This window comes from Procambarus clarkii, chromosome 11 (genome assembly GCF_040958095.1).
Source record: "Procambarus clarkii isolate CNS0578487 chromosome 11, FALCON_Pclarkii_2.0, whole genome shotgun sequence".
In the NCBI taxonomy this organism is placed as follows: domain Eukaryota; kingdom Metazoa; phylum Arthropoda; class Malacostraca; order Decapoda; family Cambaridae; genus Procambarus; species Procambarus clarkii.
Genome location: NC_091160.1, coordinates 45,806,140 through 45,822,887, shown reverse-complemented (window position 1 = coordinate 45,822,887; position 16,748 = coordinate 45,806,140). Strand labels below are relative to the sequence as shown.

Sequence of the window (16,748 nt, the reverse complement as noted above, 5' to 3'; positions counted from 1 at the left end):
TCAACCTCTGAATATTATCCTTTACCTGCAATTTGTTGTTTATGAATTTATAGAATAGACCTGGTTCTGTTTTACATTTGTCCGCAATCCCTTTTTCAAAATTTCTTTCTGCCTCTCTCCTCACTGCCGTGTAGTTGTTTCTCGCATCTTTGTATCGCTGGTATGTTTGGGGGTTCGGCCTCTTCCTGTATTGATTCCATTTTTGTGTCTTTCGGTCTCTAGCCCTCTCGCAATTTCTATTGAACCAATCCTGTTTCCTAGTTCTGCATCTCTGTTTTGGTATAAATTTTTTTGTGCCTTTATCATATATTTCACAAAACTTGCCATACATCTCATTCACTTCCTTGCCTAGCATCAAGTCTGTCCAATTATACTCACTAAAAAAATTTCTAAGGTCACCATAATGTCCTCTCCTGAAGTCTGGTTTTTCAACTGCTTCAACCTCCTTATTTTCTTCCAGCTTATAACGCATTGCATACTTTATTCCCAAATCTTTAAATTTTTAAAGATAAAAAAAAATAAATTAAAGTGTCTTTAAATGAGCGTGCGGATGCTGCCGCCAAGGAAGCTGTCCGCTCTTGTCCCATCTCTCGTAAAGGTATTCCATATTCCGACTTTTACCCAGTTATCCATTCCTCCGTTCTTACCCGTTGGCAGGCTTCTTGGTCGTCTGTTACTGGCCACAAACTACGTACTCTTAAATGTTGTGTTTCCTCGTGGCCGTCCTCCTGCCACCGTAACCGGCGTTGGGAAACAGCTCTGGCGAGGTTGTGTATTGGCCATACTCGCTTAACCCACGGTCACTTGATGGAGCACTGCCCTGCTCCTTATTGTCCTAATTGCATTGTCCCTCTTACAGTCGTGCATGTCCTTCTTGAATGTCCTGACTTCCAGGACGAGCGTGTGTCTTGCTTTCCGACCGCCCCTCGCGGTCGCCTGTCCCTCAATGGAATTCTTGGTGACTCGGATACTTTTGATATCGTTCGCCTTATGCGTTTTTGTTCTCATATTGGCATCCTTGGTGATATTTAGCGCCCTCCGATTATTCCGCACATTTGATGGTGCTACATAGCCTTCCCGGGTTGGTGCCTTCTTTTGATAATTACTTACTTACTTGGTTGCTGCAATGCGCTAGGTTGGTTGCCTTTCCGGATGCCTTGCTTTGGTTATAGGGACCCGGACTTGAGGGCATTCGTTGCTTTGCCTTTGGTCTCGTTTGCGTTCCCCTCGTCCTTTCCCTGATGTTGTTTGCCCTGCTTCTCATCCCCTCCCCCCTTTCCAAATAACAATGCTCCATCAACTATTCTCTTAAAGTTAACAAGCGGATCAGAACTTCTCATATTGGTTACCTTGAGGTTACCTTGAGGTGCTTCCGGGGATTAGCGTCCCCATGGCCCGGTCGTCGACCAGGCCTCCTGGAGTACAGGAGTACAGGATGCTTTGGTGAGTACAAACAAAACACTGTAAAATTTCTGCAACAAAAATGTAAATTTTGTCCCCCTAACTTTTCAGTATGACTGACCACTTGTCCAAACACAACTGGTTATCCATTCAGTCTCAGTCCCGAGGGATTCGGAAAGCACATGGCTGACTGTACATATACAGTATATACTATACTAGGTCTAAGAATATTTTAATTTGGTGTTTAGCTTTATTGTTTCCATACTCTATAAAGTTAATAGTACCAAATTTTATTATCTATTAACCATTACGTCAATATGTGTACGATGGTTCACATCGTTACAAAAAAAACTAGTTGTATCTCAACAGGAAGATGGGTTGGTATATATGTGTGTGTGTGTGTGTGTGTGTGTGTGTGTGTGTGTGTGTGTGTGTGTGTGTGTGTGTGTGTGTGCGCGTGTGTGCGTGTGTGTGTATCTGTGTGTCTGTGTGTGTTTACTAGTTGTGTTTTTGCGGGGGTTGAGCTTTGCTCTTTCGGCCCGCCTCTCAACTGTCAATCAACTGTTTACTAACTACTTTTTTTTTTTTTTCCACACACACACACACACACACACCAGGAAGCAGCCCGTGACAGCTGACTAACTCCCAGGTACCTATTTACTGCTAGGTAACAGGGGCACTTAGGGTGAAAGAAACTTTGCCCATTTGTTTCTGCCTCGTGCGGGAATCGAACCCGTGCCACAGAATTACGAATCCTGCGCGCTATCCACCAGGCTACGAGGCACACGTGTGTGTGTGTGTGTGTGTGTGTGTGTGTGTGTGTGTGTGTGTGTGTGTGTGTGTGTGTGTGTGTGTAATTACCTAAGTGTGTGTGTGTGTGTAATTACCTAAGTGTAATTACCTAAGTGTGTGTGTGTACTCACCTATTTGTACTCACCTATTTGTGCTTGCGGGGGTTGAGCTTTGGCTCTTTGGTCCCGCCTCTCAACTGTCAATCAACTGGTGTACAGATTCCTGAGCCTACTGGGCTCTATCATATCTACTTTTAAAACTCTGTATGGAGTCAGCCTCCACCACATCACTGCCTAATGCATTCCATCCGTTAACTACTCTGACACTGAAAAAGTTCCTTCTAACGTCTCTGTGGCTCATGTGGGTACTCAGTTTCCACCTGTGTCCCCTTGTTCGCGTCCCACCAGTGTTGAATAGTTTATCCTTGTTTACTCGGTCGATTCCTCTGAGGATTTTGTAGGTTGTGATCATGTCTCCCCTTACTCTTCTGTCTTCCAGTGTCGTAAGATGCATTTCCCGCAGCCTTTCCTCGTAACTCATGCCTCTTAGTTCTGGGACTAGTCTAGTGGCATACCTTTGGACTTTTTCCAGCTTCATCTTGTGCTTGACAAGGTACGGGCTCCATGCTGGGGCCACATACTCCAGGATTGGTCTTACATATGTGGTGTACAAGATTCTGAATGAGATTCTGTGTGTGTGTGTGTGTGTGTGTGTGTGTGTGTGTGTGTGTGTGTGTGTGTGTGTGTGTGTGTGTGTGTGTGTGTGTGTATGTGTGTATGTGTATATATATATATATATATATATATATATATATATATATATATATCTATCTCACTGATTCTATAACTAATTCTAACACTAATTCTAACAACTAAAGTGCACAGGTTTCCAATGACTAACGGTGTGTCTAAATACACACGGCTTGGTTTAGCATCACGCATAGTATGGGTATAGCACATACAAATACGGTAAATATCATTTTCCAGCTGACAGCTTATGGGAATTTCTTAAAATATGACATTAACTTTTGTTTAGTATTTTGAGGTAATAAAACACATTTGACTACCACTTACTAATGGGGTTTAGGGAACTCTCTTTTATTTGGCAGTTTGGAATGAATGCTTATGCCATCACATCTTTCTTTCAAAATAAAGCACATAACTTTGGGAAGTACTTGGAGGGTGTGCGTGTGTGTGACTATCGAGGATATGTGTGTTTTACCCTTGTCTTACCATTTCTGCATGTTCTCCTACAGCTTAATGGTGGTGGGTGAGTCCTCATCAACTCGTGGTGATCACCACTTCCCTTCCCTCCCAGACCAGAGCCGGGTATCGCGAACTCTCAACGACTCTGATCACCGTCTCGTGTGGGTTTAATTCTTGCTATGTGGAAATGGTACAATTTTTTATTACTGGCACTTAAGCTTCTTGCAGTGTATGAGATGATGCATTGAGCTTTCATGGTGATTTGTGGTAAACATGCTTTATGACGGGGAACGTAATCTCTCGCTGGAGTTCTCGTTACTTTAATTAGTTTTTTATATTTTTTCTTTCTATTTCACTCATGAATGGTTCATGAGGCATTCATGGTTGTATATTTTCAGTAGTGTGAGTGCAAGTCCTGATGGTACGTGACCCATTTGTGGTCACACACTTCTTCAATAGTGAGTGTGCACACGTCCTGAAAGTCCATTTCTGGGCCAATACAGTAGGTAATCGATGGCATTAGAGCTTATATAACACGCTTTGAAAATATAAAACTTTATTTTAATTGAGTTTGTATTTCCTCATACTTTTAGTGTAATAAATTTTAAAGTTTATGTAAAGGGGACAGATTTTACCAGCAAATGAACCATACTTTAAGAGCATAATTACTTAGTTTATTGTATTGTAAAGTATAATCATTTATTTATGCTGGTAATGTTTGCTGTAGCTGATGCATTTATGTATTTAGACATCCAACCCACACAACTGAAAGGCGAATGAAACTGGTCCATCTTGTCGCTCGCTGTTTCTTTTCATATTGGCATCTTTGGGAATATTTAGCACCTTTTGAGTATTCTTTGACACAGTGCTACATAATCTTCCTGACTTAGTGCCTTCTTTTGATAATTACTGTAATTACTAGGTTTGTTCTGGACCATTATAGAGTCCAGTATGGACCAAAACATTGTCACTTTCTTTATTTTCAGATCTGTGGGTTGGGTGTCTAATTTCCAGCCATGTTATTGTGACTTAATGTCTGCACTTGATGTACTTGTTTCATGCATATATATATTAGCCCTTTAGGTAAGGTCATATTACTTGTCTTGCGTCTTTCTGCTCTATTGTTATCCTGTGTGATATTTAGGGTCTTTTGAAGATCCAGCGACACAGTGCTCCATAGTCTTCTCGGCTTGGTGGCTTCTTTTGTTAATTGGTTACGTTTCAGTAAGAAGCTGGATTTACCATCAAATTAAATTTAAAAGAGATTTGTACTTATCCTGGTGTATTGGTATACAAATTATACCAAGATAGCTTCTTATATTGGTCTTGGTTTCAGGTTTACATTTGAGTAGAGAAATTTCTTAAGATATTGCCTACCTTTCTTAGTATATTTTTGTACCAACTTAAGTGCCAGAAAAGCTTGTAGGTTCATCCTGGAAGTTGAAAGAATAATATTGCCAACAAGATAAATAGTTTAGCTTTTTTTTTTTTAGGACTTGTAACTTTCTTAGTTTTTATAAAAAAAAAACATAAGTACAATACAGTGCAACCTTGTTTATTCGGGCATAAATTATTTGAATTCCTGCTTAGTCTGCAAGAAATACAATCTTAGTACAGTGCAACCTTGATTTAGTATACAATATTGAACCAACCCTGATTTGTTACATTCAGAGACACGCTTCAACTGAATAATTCACAAGAAAAAGTCATTGCTATGCCTGCTTCTCCTAATGTTTCATTTGACTACAAAAAATTTTAAAATATGATTTAGAGCCATATTAAAGAAGTTACCATTTATAATCCAATTATGCCCCCTCATTCTATGGGCTAATTTCATGGAGCAAAATTTTAATTTGAAACTATTATATTATGAAGAACTGGCAGGAGAGCTTATTTCCCACACCCCAGCCTTCAAACTTTGTTTATAAATGTAGCACGGACAGTGCCTGGTAACTGAAAACCACACCAACTCAAACTGAAAATAATCCATAGAATTTTGTTTTAAATATGTTTAATGGCTTTTCCAAAGCTGCTTCTATCAACAAAAATCATCACAAAAAAAGGACAAATTGGGGGGAAGGGGGGGGGGGCTTTTGACAAACCACCAGCTTCCTCTCTTTGTCAAGGCCACTAGAGAAATAGTGGCTCTTAAGTAAATTCAATTTACCAATTATATTATAATTTTTCCTATGCTCTAGGTGTGAATTTCAATAGTTCATATGATGGACAACTTCTTGGAGAACCTATCTGTAAAGAGGTTTCGCCCTCATTGCCAGTACGTTTTAGGATTCTACCCCATTAAGTCTCTTATTTTATATGTAGGACCATGACCTCTTGTGTTTTTATGTACTATATATATTCAACCCATCTACACTCTTTTATCCTATTTAAAGTTAGAAACAATTTAATCAGGGATTTGTGTTGTCAGATGTAAATACTGTAACAGAACATTGTGTGTAACGAGTGATGAAGAACCTAGCTCTGTTGGAGTGAGTTAGACAGTTATGCCGACTCTACTAAAAATGGTAAATATTGGCAGAAAACAATGTTTTCATCACCTTCAGCATGAAATAAACATATCTAAGATGTCTCGCCTTAAAACAATAGAAGGTAGAACTATTGTGCTTTTAACATTTTAAATCCACAAATGATGTGTTAAAAGTTATGGGGTATTAAAATACCAACTTGCTAGCAAGGAAGGCACCCGCCAAACACACACCGAAACTACGAAGTTGATACAACGTTCGAACAAATTTTAACACCTAACCAGTTATACGAACCTATATAGCAAGTTGTAACAACGTTCTAATACGTCATAAACACGTTAAGCCAAGATGTAACAACTTTATTACAAGTTGTAACAGCGGAAAATAGAAACAGTTTCGGTTTGTGTTTCCAGGGCATTGTGAGAGGTGAGCAGCAACATGTAGGTGACCTCACACTGCTCACTATTTTTTATCTTTGTTCTTCATCATAAACAGTGTAATATATTAAGTATAGGTAAACAGTTTTGTAATGTAATAGCTTTAAATCACATACGAAATTTGCATCAGGTAATGTGTGTGTGTTGTCACTTTCACAGGCAAGACATATTTTGGGCGTTACCAACAGCTAGATAATGTTTACATTGTTCTGTGGAACAAATATATTGACGTTTATACCATCCTAAACAATGTGAAAGATGACAGAAACAAACTGATTATTAACATGGGAATTGTAACACATACATTTTACATATATGGAAATTTTTGGCTATATGTCCACATGGAAGAATTGTGGAAAGAGAGATTGCGATGGACAACGACGCCTCACTGTCACTGCCAATTACATCCACCCTTACCTCCAACCTCTTTTGATTCGTACATAATCAACCCATCTATACTATTTTACCATAAAAATTTGAAATATTAGTTATGGTTTTGTAATGCTTTTTATTAACATAAAAAAATTGCATATGATAACTGTTGGTTGTTATCTCGAAAAGCTATGTAATATTTACATCATTCTCTGTACCAAATAAACATATCTATCCTTTCCTAAATAACGTGTAAAGTGAGGGAAATGTAATATGTACAGTATTAATGTGAGAAATGTGCATGAAACTCCCTCACCGCAAGCCTTACTAAGCCCCTCTCGTTTAACTAAATATTTTGATACATTGTCTTGCACATATTACACACATTAGTCCAGATAAACAAGGTTGTACTTTACAGACATGTTGTAATTGTAATACACAAAATTAGTATGCTGTTCTCATTACGTTTTGCACTGTGCAGTGCTGATATTGTTCTGCAGTGAAGCCTGCAACTCTTAATCACTTTTAGCCATATTTATATGAGCAACATATATTAAATCACTGTAGCTAGAGTAGCTTAGTTTCTGAATATATTATAAGTCATTAGTAGGACAACCCATCCTCCTGTTTAGATAGTACCTATGATGACTGTCGTCAATAGTCACAAATTCGTACGTACTTAGCTTTTAGATACAGTAGTAGTATGCTGACTAGTAAGGAATTCTTTGAAAATATATGAAGCTAAAAAAAAAACTGAAATATTCCTAGGCCTAATATAGCGCACATGTACTATATTAGGCCTCAGATATTGTGTATTAGGCCTAGGAAGGTTAGGTTAGTTTAGTTTGTTAAAGCAACACAAGTAAAAAATTGTTTTCTGGTTTGTCTAACTCAATAGTTTAGAATTCTAATTTCTAATTTCGTTGTACGTCGGTATATATACTGTGGTCCTCATCATTACTATAAGTACTACCAAAGCAGGAGGATGGGGCTGAATAAGAATTGGTTGAATTAGCAAGTCAAGATCTGATTTTATTGTCTATTGTACTATGTGAAATTAATTATGGAACTGCTTGAATGGGTGCGGTAAAACTCTATCCCAAGTAAGATTGGAGTATGGGAAAATGTTTGAGAAACACGGTGGGAGCAAAGTCTTGCGTCTGGCCTTCCCACACCACGAGAACTACCAACACGGTCCCACCATATTGCTCCATAGTTTATCGTTGATATATCATGCTATTGTGATTTCACTTAGCTTATAGTATGTGCTTTATTTGTCGTGCTCATCTGACCCAGTTCCTGTCACAACACCAAAGATCGATATATTGTAGGCATCTGGTGCAGTTTTAAATAGTCAGGCCTTAAGAGGCATTTATTAACTTAAGAAATAACCATAATTCCAATGATCTGTTCAAGAAATGTTTGTAAGGTGCTACGTATCAGTCACGTAATGGTCATTTTTGGGTTTTGTATAAATTCATCAAACGTCTTGTACATTGCAGTTGTGTGCATCATTAAGAAAGTAATAAGGAAGTATAAAAAGAGTAATAAGGATGTATAAGAGGTCAAATTATCCATGTTGCTATATGTTAGAAGTACTATTGACGTTACAGCATACGTAATGTTTGCAACATATCAAGCTTTAATTGGTTTTCTGCAGGGTACTGTGAAGCAGGTACAGTATATAATACGTATTCAAGTTTTCTGTGGTGAAATTAACAGAGCCTTTGTACATGCTAACATTTAATATAGGTATTTTATTTGATCAATTTATATGTACATACAATTGCCATCATATGTTCCTTAGTCGAATTCAGGGGGTGGAGTTTCTAATATAGGCATGTTACCCTAACTTAACAAGTTGTACATGTATTTCCATCATGTCCTACACTCGGGAAATTGTTGAGTTTGTCATATTCAAAAGATTTGTAAAGTTTTTGTATGGAACTTGTTCTTTCATAATGTTTTTGTATGGAAAATGTTTTTTAATGTTTAATAAACATTACATGTAAGTGTTCTTAATTTTGAAATTTATTTCATGTTTTCTGTTGCATTAGTGCATATATAACCTTGTAGTTGGTTAACCTTGTAGTTGGTTAACCTTGTAGTTGGTTTTGAGTATAAGCCGTCACGTGAAAACTAATGAATTTTATGGTGTGTTGTGTGGAAGTGTGCATGTACACACCTGCAAATGCATGCAATATCATTGTCAGGGTTTATTGTTGACCAAACCACACACTAGAAAGTGAAGAGACAACGACATTTTTCAGTCACGTTATTGTGACACTTCATATGCATCAGGCTTTAGTGTCCTGACTAGAATTATATCCAGTGTCAAATTATCAACAAGAATGCTGGAGATGACCAGATCACACACTAGAAGGTGAAGGGATGAAGACGTTTCGGTTCGTCCTGGACCATTCTCAAGTCGATTGTTTCTCAATCGTTTCTCCATTCTCAATTGACTTGAGAATGGTCCAGGACGGACCGAAACATCGTCGTCCCTTCACCTTCTAGTGTGTGGTCTGGTCATCATACTTTAGCCACGTTATTGTGACTCATCGAGTGCACAAGAATGCTGGAAGTACTGTATTTGTATAAATATTTTGCTCCTGTTTTTTTTTAATAAGCAGAGCAGTAATGTTTTGTGTTTAGTTTGTGTATTGGTGTGGCTGGCTAAAATGTTGCATGTCAAATGCTAATGTGCAGATGTTAGATTGTGTAAGCCAACTCGCACACATGAATGAGACCAGGCACAACTTGAGGAGGATCTAAGACGACTCGTAAAGTCATCACTTTCATTTTATTTAATTTCATATGTGTGGGGTTGGGTTATTTCTTCCAACCATGTTATTGTGACTTATTCTCTGCAATTTAGATGATTCTTTTCACTATGATCTGGCAAAATATTATAATTGACTATCAGAGCAATTTGCTGCTACATAGTCTTCCCAGCTTGATGCTTTCTTTTGATAATTACTTCCAACAATTAGCATGACAAATTTTAAAGTTATATGTGCTGTGAATTAGACCAATGGCTTCCAACCTTTTCTATGCTCCAGCACTCTTTGATGCGTGCACTTTTCTCAAAGGACCGGCTACTACTCTTCCCCAGGATGCATCCCATAACAATTGCTTCACTCCCAGATATCTATTCACTGCTAGGTGAGCTGAGGCATCTGGTGAAAGGAAACATGCCCACCCATTTATATCATGCCCGGGAATCAAATCTGGGATCTCCGATTGTGATTCAAGTACATTAACCCCTGAACTACAGGACGACGTTTTGAAAATCACACCAGGTTTCTGAGAGTTGCAATAACCTGCCAGAATTGAAATCTCCCTCTGATGTGTGAGGAGCCTGGGGTAACAAATCTACCAACAAATGAGAGAGAGGTTGAAGAATGAGCATCCAAAGGCCTGTTCATTGAAAGTTTACCTATTTAGCTGTATGTTCATGTTTTAATTGTGCCCGAGTCTGATCCTTGTGTATAATTTACCGATAATGCTTCCCTTACGCCTGGCTCGCCTACTTGTTTGTGTAATGGTCTGGGCGACCAGTACCTTTTGTCCCTGGAAGGTTTATTTATTTTGTATGTTAGTCGGGTCATGATGACTTTTTTGGTCAATTCTGTATTAGACTTTGCTGCTTGCAAAGTCTGCTTTGCAGCTACATGGGTTGCACTTAAAAGTTCTTAAATGTTGTTGGTTTTCCTATTGCCATTGTCATTTTCCTGTTTGCTGCAGAGCCACCATATTTCGTCTTTTATGGTTTCAGCTTGGGTCTTTTGCCCTTGTGGCAGCTACTGTGGGCCTACTGTCATTTATTGTTTGGATTCGGGCGATTTCTGGGTTGTGAGCAACTTGGCAAGTTGGGATCTGACTGGGTCTTCTTGCCTTACAATCTCTGGCACACAATGCTCTTGCTTTTGTGAGTAATATGGACTTGACTTGTTTGCAAACACCATAACCAGCACATAATGTGTGTTTTACTTCAAAGTCCTATTAGCAGACGTAGAACTTTTCGTTCCCATAGCTCATGTTAAGTCTTACCCAACTAGTTTTCTCTGGAACTCGACCTGCCAATTGGTTTACAACCAGGTTCCCACTTACTTTTGAGTGATCAGGGGGTGAACAGTTAAGTACTGACCCAGAGTCAATCCTCCCTGGCCAGGGCTCAAACCCAGATGCAATCATTATTAAAACATAGGGCAAGTGTGTTACCACTACACTGGATTGCATCGGTTCAGGTACTGTGGTGCCCCAGCTCATGAATTTGCAGGTGTAGACAGTGGTCTTGGGTTTTGATGGTGTCTTGGAAACCTACCTTTGAACTTTTAGCTCCTTAGTGTTGTGATAGGTTTCTACTGACTTGGCTTCGGATGCATCACATAGGGTTATTTACCTGCTTCAAACAATGCAATTTGTATTATTTGCCTCAGGGTTACCTTGAGGTTACCTTGAGATGATTTCGGGGCTTTTTAGTGTTCCCGCGGCCCGGTCCTCGACCAGGCCTCCACCCCCCAGGAAGCAGCCCGTGACAGCTGACTAACACCCAGGTACCTATTTTACTGCTAGGTAACAGGGGCATAGGGTGAAAGAAACTCTGCCCATTGTTTCTTGCCGGCACCTGGGATCGAACCTAGGACCACAGGATCACAAATCCAGCGTGCTGTCCGCTCGGCCGACCGGCTCCTCAAAGGGTTCATCCATTCCTTTGAGCATTTTCTTGTTTTGTTCCCCCTATATTTTGTTAGGTATATTCTCAGTGTTGGGTAGCTCTCTGAACTTCAGGCTCCCCCTTGTTTGGTAGAAAGAGCCAGATTGTGGTCCTGGCTCCTGGTAAGTTAGCATGGGGGGGTCTCGGAGACCTTGTATGACTCCAAAGGCTTGGCTATTCCACTACTTACACTTGGGAAGCTACTGAGTAACCACCAGGAAAATCCATTTCATTACATCCAATGCTTTATATACTGTATATGCACATGTGCTACATAGTCTTTCTGGCTTTGCACCTTCATTTTGATAATTACAGTATATACGAACACTACTTTCTCCCTTTTCTTAAAGAAAGTCTTGCCACCATGTTATCAAATTCCTCATCAATTTAGGCTCTTTATTTGTTATGCCAGAAGATACATACAAGTCAATAGGTATTATGCATAATATGTACACTAATTTGTATTTATCATGCATGCAAGATTTAAATGATCCAAAATGCATTGATCCACTATTACATATTTTGAATTATAAATTGCTTTCATTTATTCATTCATTATTATTATTACCCCATTTTGAGCTTTTGTGGAGTGGAGAGGTTTCAGCCCAGAGAGAAATTAAAATAATTCATTTTAGTAAAAGGTTAAAAAAATTACATTAACCCATGTATTGTTATGAATAAACATGCAGCCCAACACTCCAGCAGTCATCCAGAGCAGCACACCACCACTTCATGAGGCCTGGTGTTGAGTGCTTCTTGTGACCTGTCATTACAGTACACACCCATTCCCTCCATACAAACCTCTACCATCCAGCCATATCATTACCATATCTCATATGACGTTCACATTCAATCCACGCTTCCTCAAGCACACAGGCAGGTAGACAGGCACAGACACAGACGCACCACGAGCGTAGCTCTCATCCTGTAACTGCACTTAGGTAATTACAGACACACACACACACACAGGCTAAGACACCATAATGCCAAGGAAAAGTGTAATAGTCAAAATATTGGAAAAAATAATTAAAACTAAATGGGTAGAACCCCTGGAGAGAAACGATATAATATCAGACCGTCAGTATGGTTTTCGATCTGGAAGATCCTGTGTAACAAATTTACTCAGGTCCTATGATTGAGTCACAGAGATTTTACAGGAAAGAGATGGTTGGGTTGACTTCATCTCTCTCAACCTAAAAAAGGCTTTCGACAGAGTTCCACATACGAGGTTGTTCTGGAAACGGGAATACATTGGAGGGATGACAAACAGGTAAGCTGCTAACATGGATGAAAAATTTTCTGACTGATAGACAAATGAGGGCAGTAATAAGAGGAAGTGTATCGGACTGGAGAAATGTCACAAGCGGAGTACCACAGAGTTCAGTTCTTGCACCGGTAATGTTCATTGTGTGTGTGTGGATTCCTGAAAATTATATACACCACCATAGATGGAGTGAAATAAAAAATATTGGAGCTGAAAGATATAATTCAGCATAAGGTCCCAGATATTGTCGCATTAACAGAGATGAAACTTGAAGAAAATATATTAAATGAAGTTGTATTCCCAAGGGGCTACTCAAATTGGAGATGTGACAGGAAAACTAGGAAGGGGGAGAGGAGTGGCTGTGCTGGGGAAAAAAACACCTGATGGTAAGAGTGTTAATACTTGATAACCCTCGAGAAGTTGAAATAATGGCATTGCAGGTCTGGAATGATAAACTGATGTTGTAAATGTCTACAGTCCACCAGCAAACAACACATGGACAAAGGAGGAACTGAATGACAAATGAGAGGGCCACATAATGGTCATAAGAGAGGTTATAGTAAAAGCAGATAAAGATAAAATCATGATTGTTGGTACTGGGGGACTTCAACGTTAAAGCAATAGACTGGGAGGCCTATGAAGCAAGAACGGAGGACATTTGGACATGCAGATTTGTAAACCTTGTTCTGGAGACATTCTTGTATCAACATGTCAAGTAGACCAAAAGAACGAGGGAAGGGGATGTTCCATCAGTACTGGATCTAATATTCACCAGGAAAGAAGAGATATCTGACATCCCTTGGGAAAGAGTGATCATACCCTGTTGGACATTAAATATGCTTTGCAATATAATTTTGAAGAGAATGAGGACATTGAAACAGTTGATAAACTCAATTTCAAGAGAGGACACTATGGGGAACATTGATTTTTTTTAACGAGTTTAATTGGACAGACTTGTTGTTAGGCAAGGAAGTAAATGAGATGTATGCCAAATTTTTTTGCTAAATATATGATGAAAGCACACAAACATTCATACCAAAACAGAGATGCATGACCAGAAAACAGGATTAGTTCAACAGAAATTATGAGGGCCAGAGGAGAAAAGACAAGAAAATGGGTTCAATATAGGAAGAGGCCTAACCCACAAATATAACACTACAAGCAAGCAAGAAACAGTTACACAACAGTGAGGAGAGAGGCAGAAAGGAACTTTGGGAAAGGTATAGCCGACAAATGTAAAACAGATCCAGGCCTTTTCTATAAATTCATTAAAAGCAAGCTGCCTGTAAAGGATAAAATCCAGAGATTGAGAATGGGGGGAACAGAACTACTGAGAATGAAAAAGAAATGTGTGAAATGCTAAATGAACAGTTCCAAAGTGTGTTTGTACAAAATGAGGATTTCATAGAACCGGATCCAATACCAATTCTAGAGCAAGTCATAGAATACACAGAGATATCTTAATTTAAGACGAAGTGGAAAATTTATTCAAGGGGCTAGGAAGAAATAAAGCAGTTGGACATGATGGAGTTTCTCCTTGGATGCTGCAAGACCAAATTGACAAGGAAGAATTCCTGAAACCAGCAACAGCAAGAAGAAGAAGACAGATTCAAGCTAAAACAACAAATGTTCCAGAAAAACATTAGAAAGTTTTCTTTTGCAAATAGAGTGGTAGACGGTTGGTACAAGCTAAGTGAGAAGGTAGTGGAGGCCAAAACTGTCAGTAGTTTCAAAGTGTTATACCACAAAGAGTACTGGGAAGACGGGACACCACAAGCATAGCTCTCATTCTGTAATTATGCTTAGGTAATTACACACACACATGCACACCCCCTTCCCCTCACATCCATCTCTGTTCCTTCCAAGTCTTCCTCTCCTCTGAAATTCACTTGAAAACTTCACCAGTGTACCATCATCCATTCATTCAACATGCACAAGTCTCCTCAGTATGATCTTTGTACAAGTCTGACCACTCTAGTTATAACATATTTATGGCTGTGCATTTGTTCATTCCCACCACAGTGACTTGTATAAATCACATATGAATACAATAAATCTTGATGTTGACACTTGCCATCCACATCCCTCTATAACACACTAATTCCTTACTCTGTTCTCAGATTATCTATGTCTACTGTAAAAATTCTTGATTATTTTGTGTATATACCACATGCACAATTAACTGACAAGAACATGTTATATATCTGTAAAAAAAATGAGGCCGAACGATAAAACTTACTCTCATCCCTGCGGGTTCTTATGTCTTCACAAATTTTCTGCTACTTTCATACATAAGGTTGGTAGAGGCACTACATCATGCAGCCCTCTACTGACCGCATCTACTGTGTTCCGTATGTTGCTTAGGGCTGTCATTGTACTAGCCACTTTCCTTAACTGACTTGCCTTGCTCTCAACTTGAATTTCACACATTTGGCTCATCAGTTACATCTTGAGCTTTTAGACCGATCAACCATTTCTAGAACTTGACTATTCACATTAATTTTACTTAGAATTTTCTTCTCTTTCTACTATTCCAGCATTACTTCTGTTCATGTTCACCTTTCAAAATATTCCTGATAACACTCCTGGATATCTGTGGTACTTTATTAATCAAAATAATATAGTAGTGTTGTTAATTCAGTCAAATAGAACTGGTTGATGATATCAACAAAGTTCAGTATGGCTATCACCATTTGTAGAGCTCTCAGCTGTACTTTTTGTATGCAGTGCCATTAGGCATTGCAAAGCACAGCTTACAATGCATATACTGTAATGTCTCATATACTACCAGATTCTCTTTATTACTGAAAATAGAAATGGCCTAGCCTAATTTTGGTAGTGAATGTAGGTTTTGCTGTTAAGATCACTGATCAGTTTCTATCTTGAGAATTGTCTACCATCCAGAATTGAAATAAATTTAAGTTTTGTTAATAAAAGTTAAACAGGTGAAAATCGACCTATCCTCCAAAACTGATAGTAACTGTTTACAGCGGTCTTTATTTTGTACATTTCTCCCACAGTCACTAATAAGAATAAGAACAGCATTATTTATACACTAGAATGTGTTAGTGGTTTATTATTGGGTACTGAAATTGTATATTATGTAAAGCCACTAATTATGCGCTGTATTTCGAGCATGCTTGCTATAATTTTTAGATAATGGCTGCTTTCACAGAGAGGCTGGTGATAAGGCAGATTTCTTGCTCTGCAGATGGGTATTTCATACTGTTATCCAACGCACATCAGCATTGACAAGCTCAACTCACAAGCAGGTTATCAGAAAAGGTAATATTGAAATAGCATAGCATGAAAGAAGTGAACGTTATTTTGTATCCAAAGACATCCAGATAGGAAGGAATGGAAAAGATATTCTTTTTCTGTTCATGTAATTTAAATATATCCAAGGCATCTTAGTGAGTTTGACTTTGTGTGTAATCCATCCTTAGTTGTACAAATAATTCTTGCATCTTTAGTGAAACTAATTAAAGGTTTCAAAACTAATGTTCTCATTTCTTATATATTCTGTGTGTCAATAATGACCTGAGATTGGATCTCAGGAGCCGGTTGGCCGAGCGGACAGCACACTGGACTTGTGATCCTGTGGTCCCGGGTTCGATCCCTGGCGCCGGCGAGAAACAATGGGCAGAGTTAATTTCAACCTATGCCCCTGTTACCTAGCAATAAAATAGGTACCTGTACCTGGGTATTAGTCAGCTGTCACGGGCTGCTTCCTGGGGGTGGAGGCCTGGTCGAGGATTGGGCTGCGGGGACACTAAATCCCCGAAATCATCTCAAGATAACCTAATGCAGTTTTACAAAATTTACAAGTTTTAAGCTCATTTCTGCAAGACAACCATCTCATCAGTATACACAAGTAAACCTGGATTCCCTGCATCTATCTCTTGACAAAATTGGAAAACAAATGAGGCACAAGAGGCCACGATTCTATATAATCTGTTTTAAGGTTTGTACTAGTACAGTACAATACAGTACAGTACTGCATACAACATTTGTAGTGTTGAGTTAGTTACAGAATCTTCATAGTGCAGGTTGCAGTGGCTAGTCAAAAAA

At 38.8% G+C, this 16,748-nt stretch overlaps 1 non-coding gene across 1 annotated transcript in view; it reads left to right on the top strand.

Moving 5' to 3' along the window:
* LOC123758410 (serine-rich adhesin for platelets) overlaps window positions 1-8,715 on the top strand; it is a 90,341-nt gene extending 81,626 nt beyond the window's left edge. Inside the window, exon 9 of the transcript XR_011228089.1 lies at window positions 3,449-8,715. This is a non-coding gene — a transcript (serine-rich adhesin for platelets). The remainder of the gene's footprint in view (window positions 1-3,448) is intronic.
* Window positions 8,716-16,748: the final 8,033 nt, after the last annotated feature.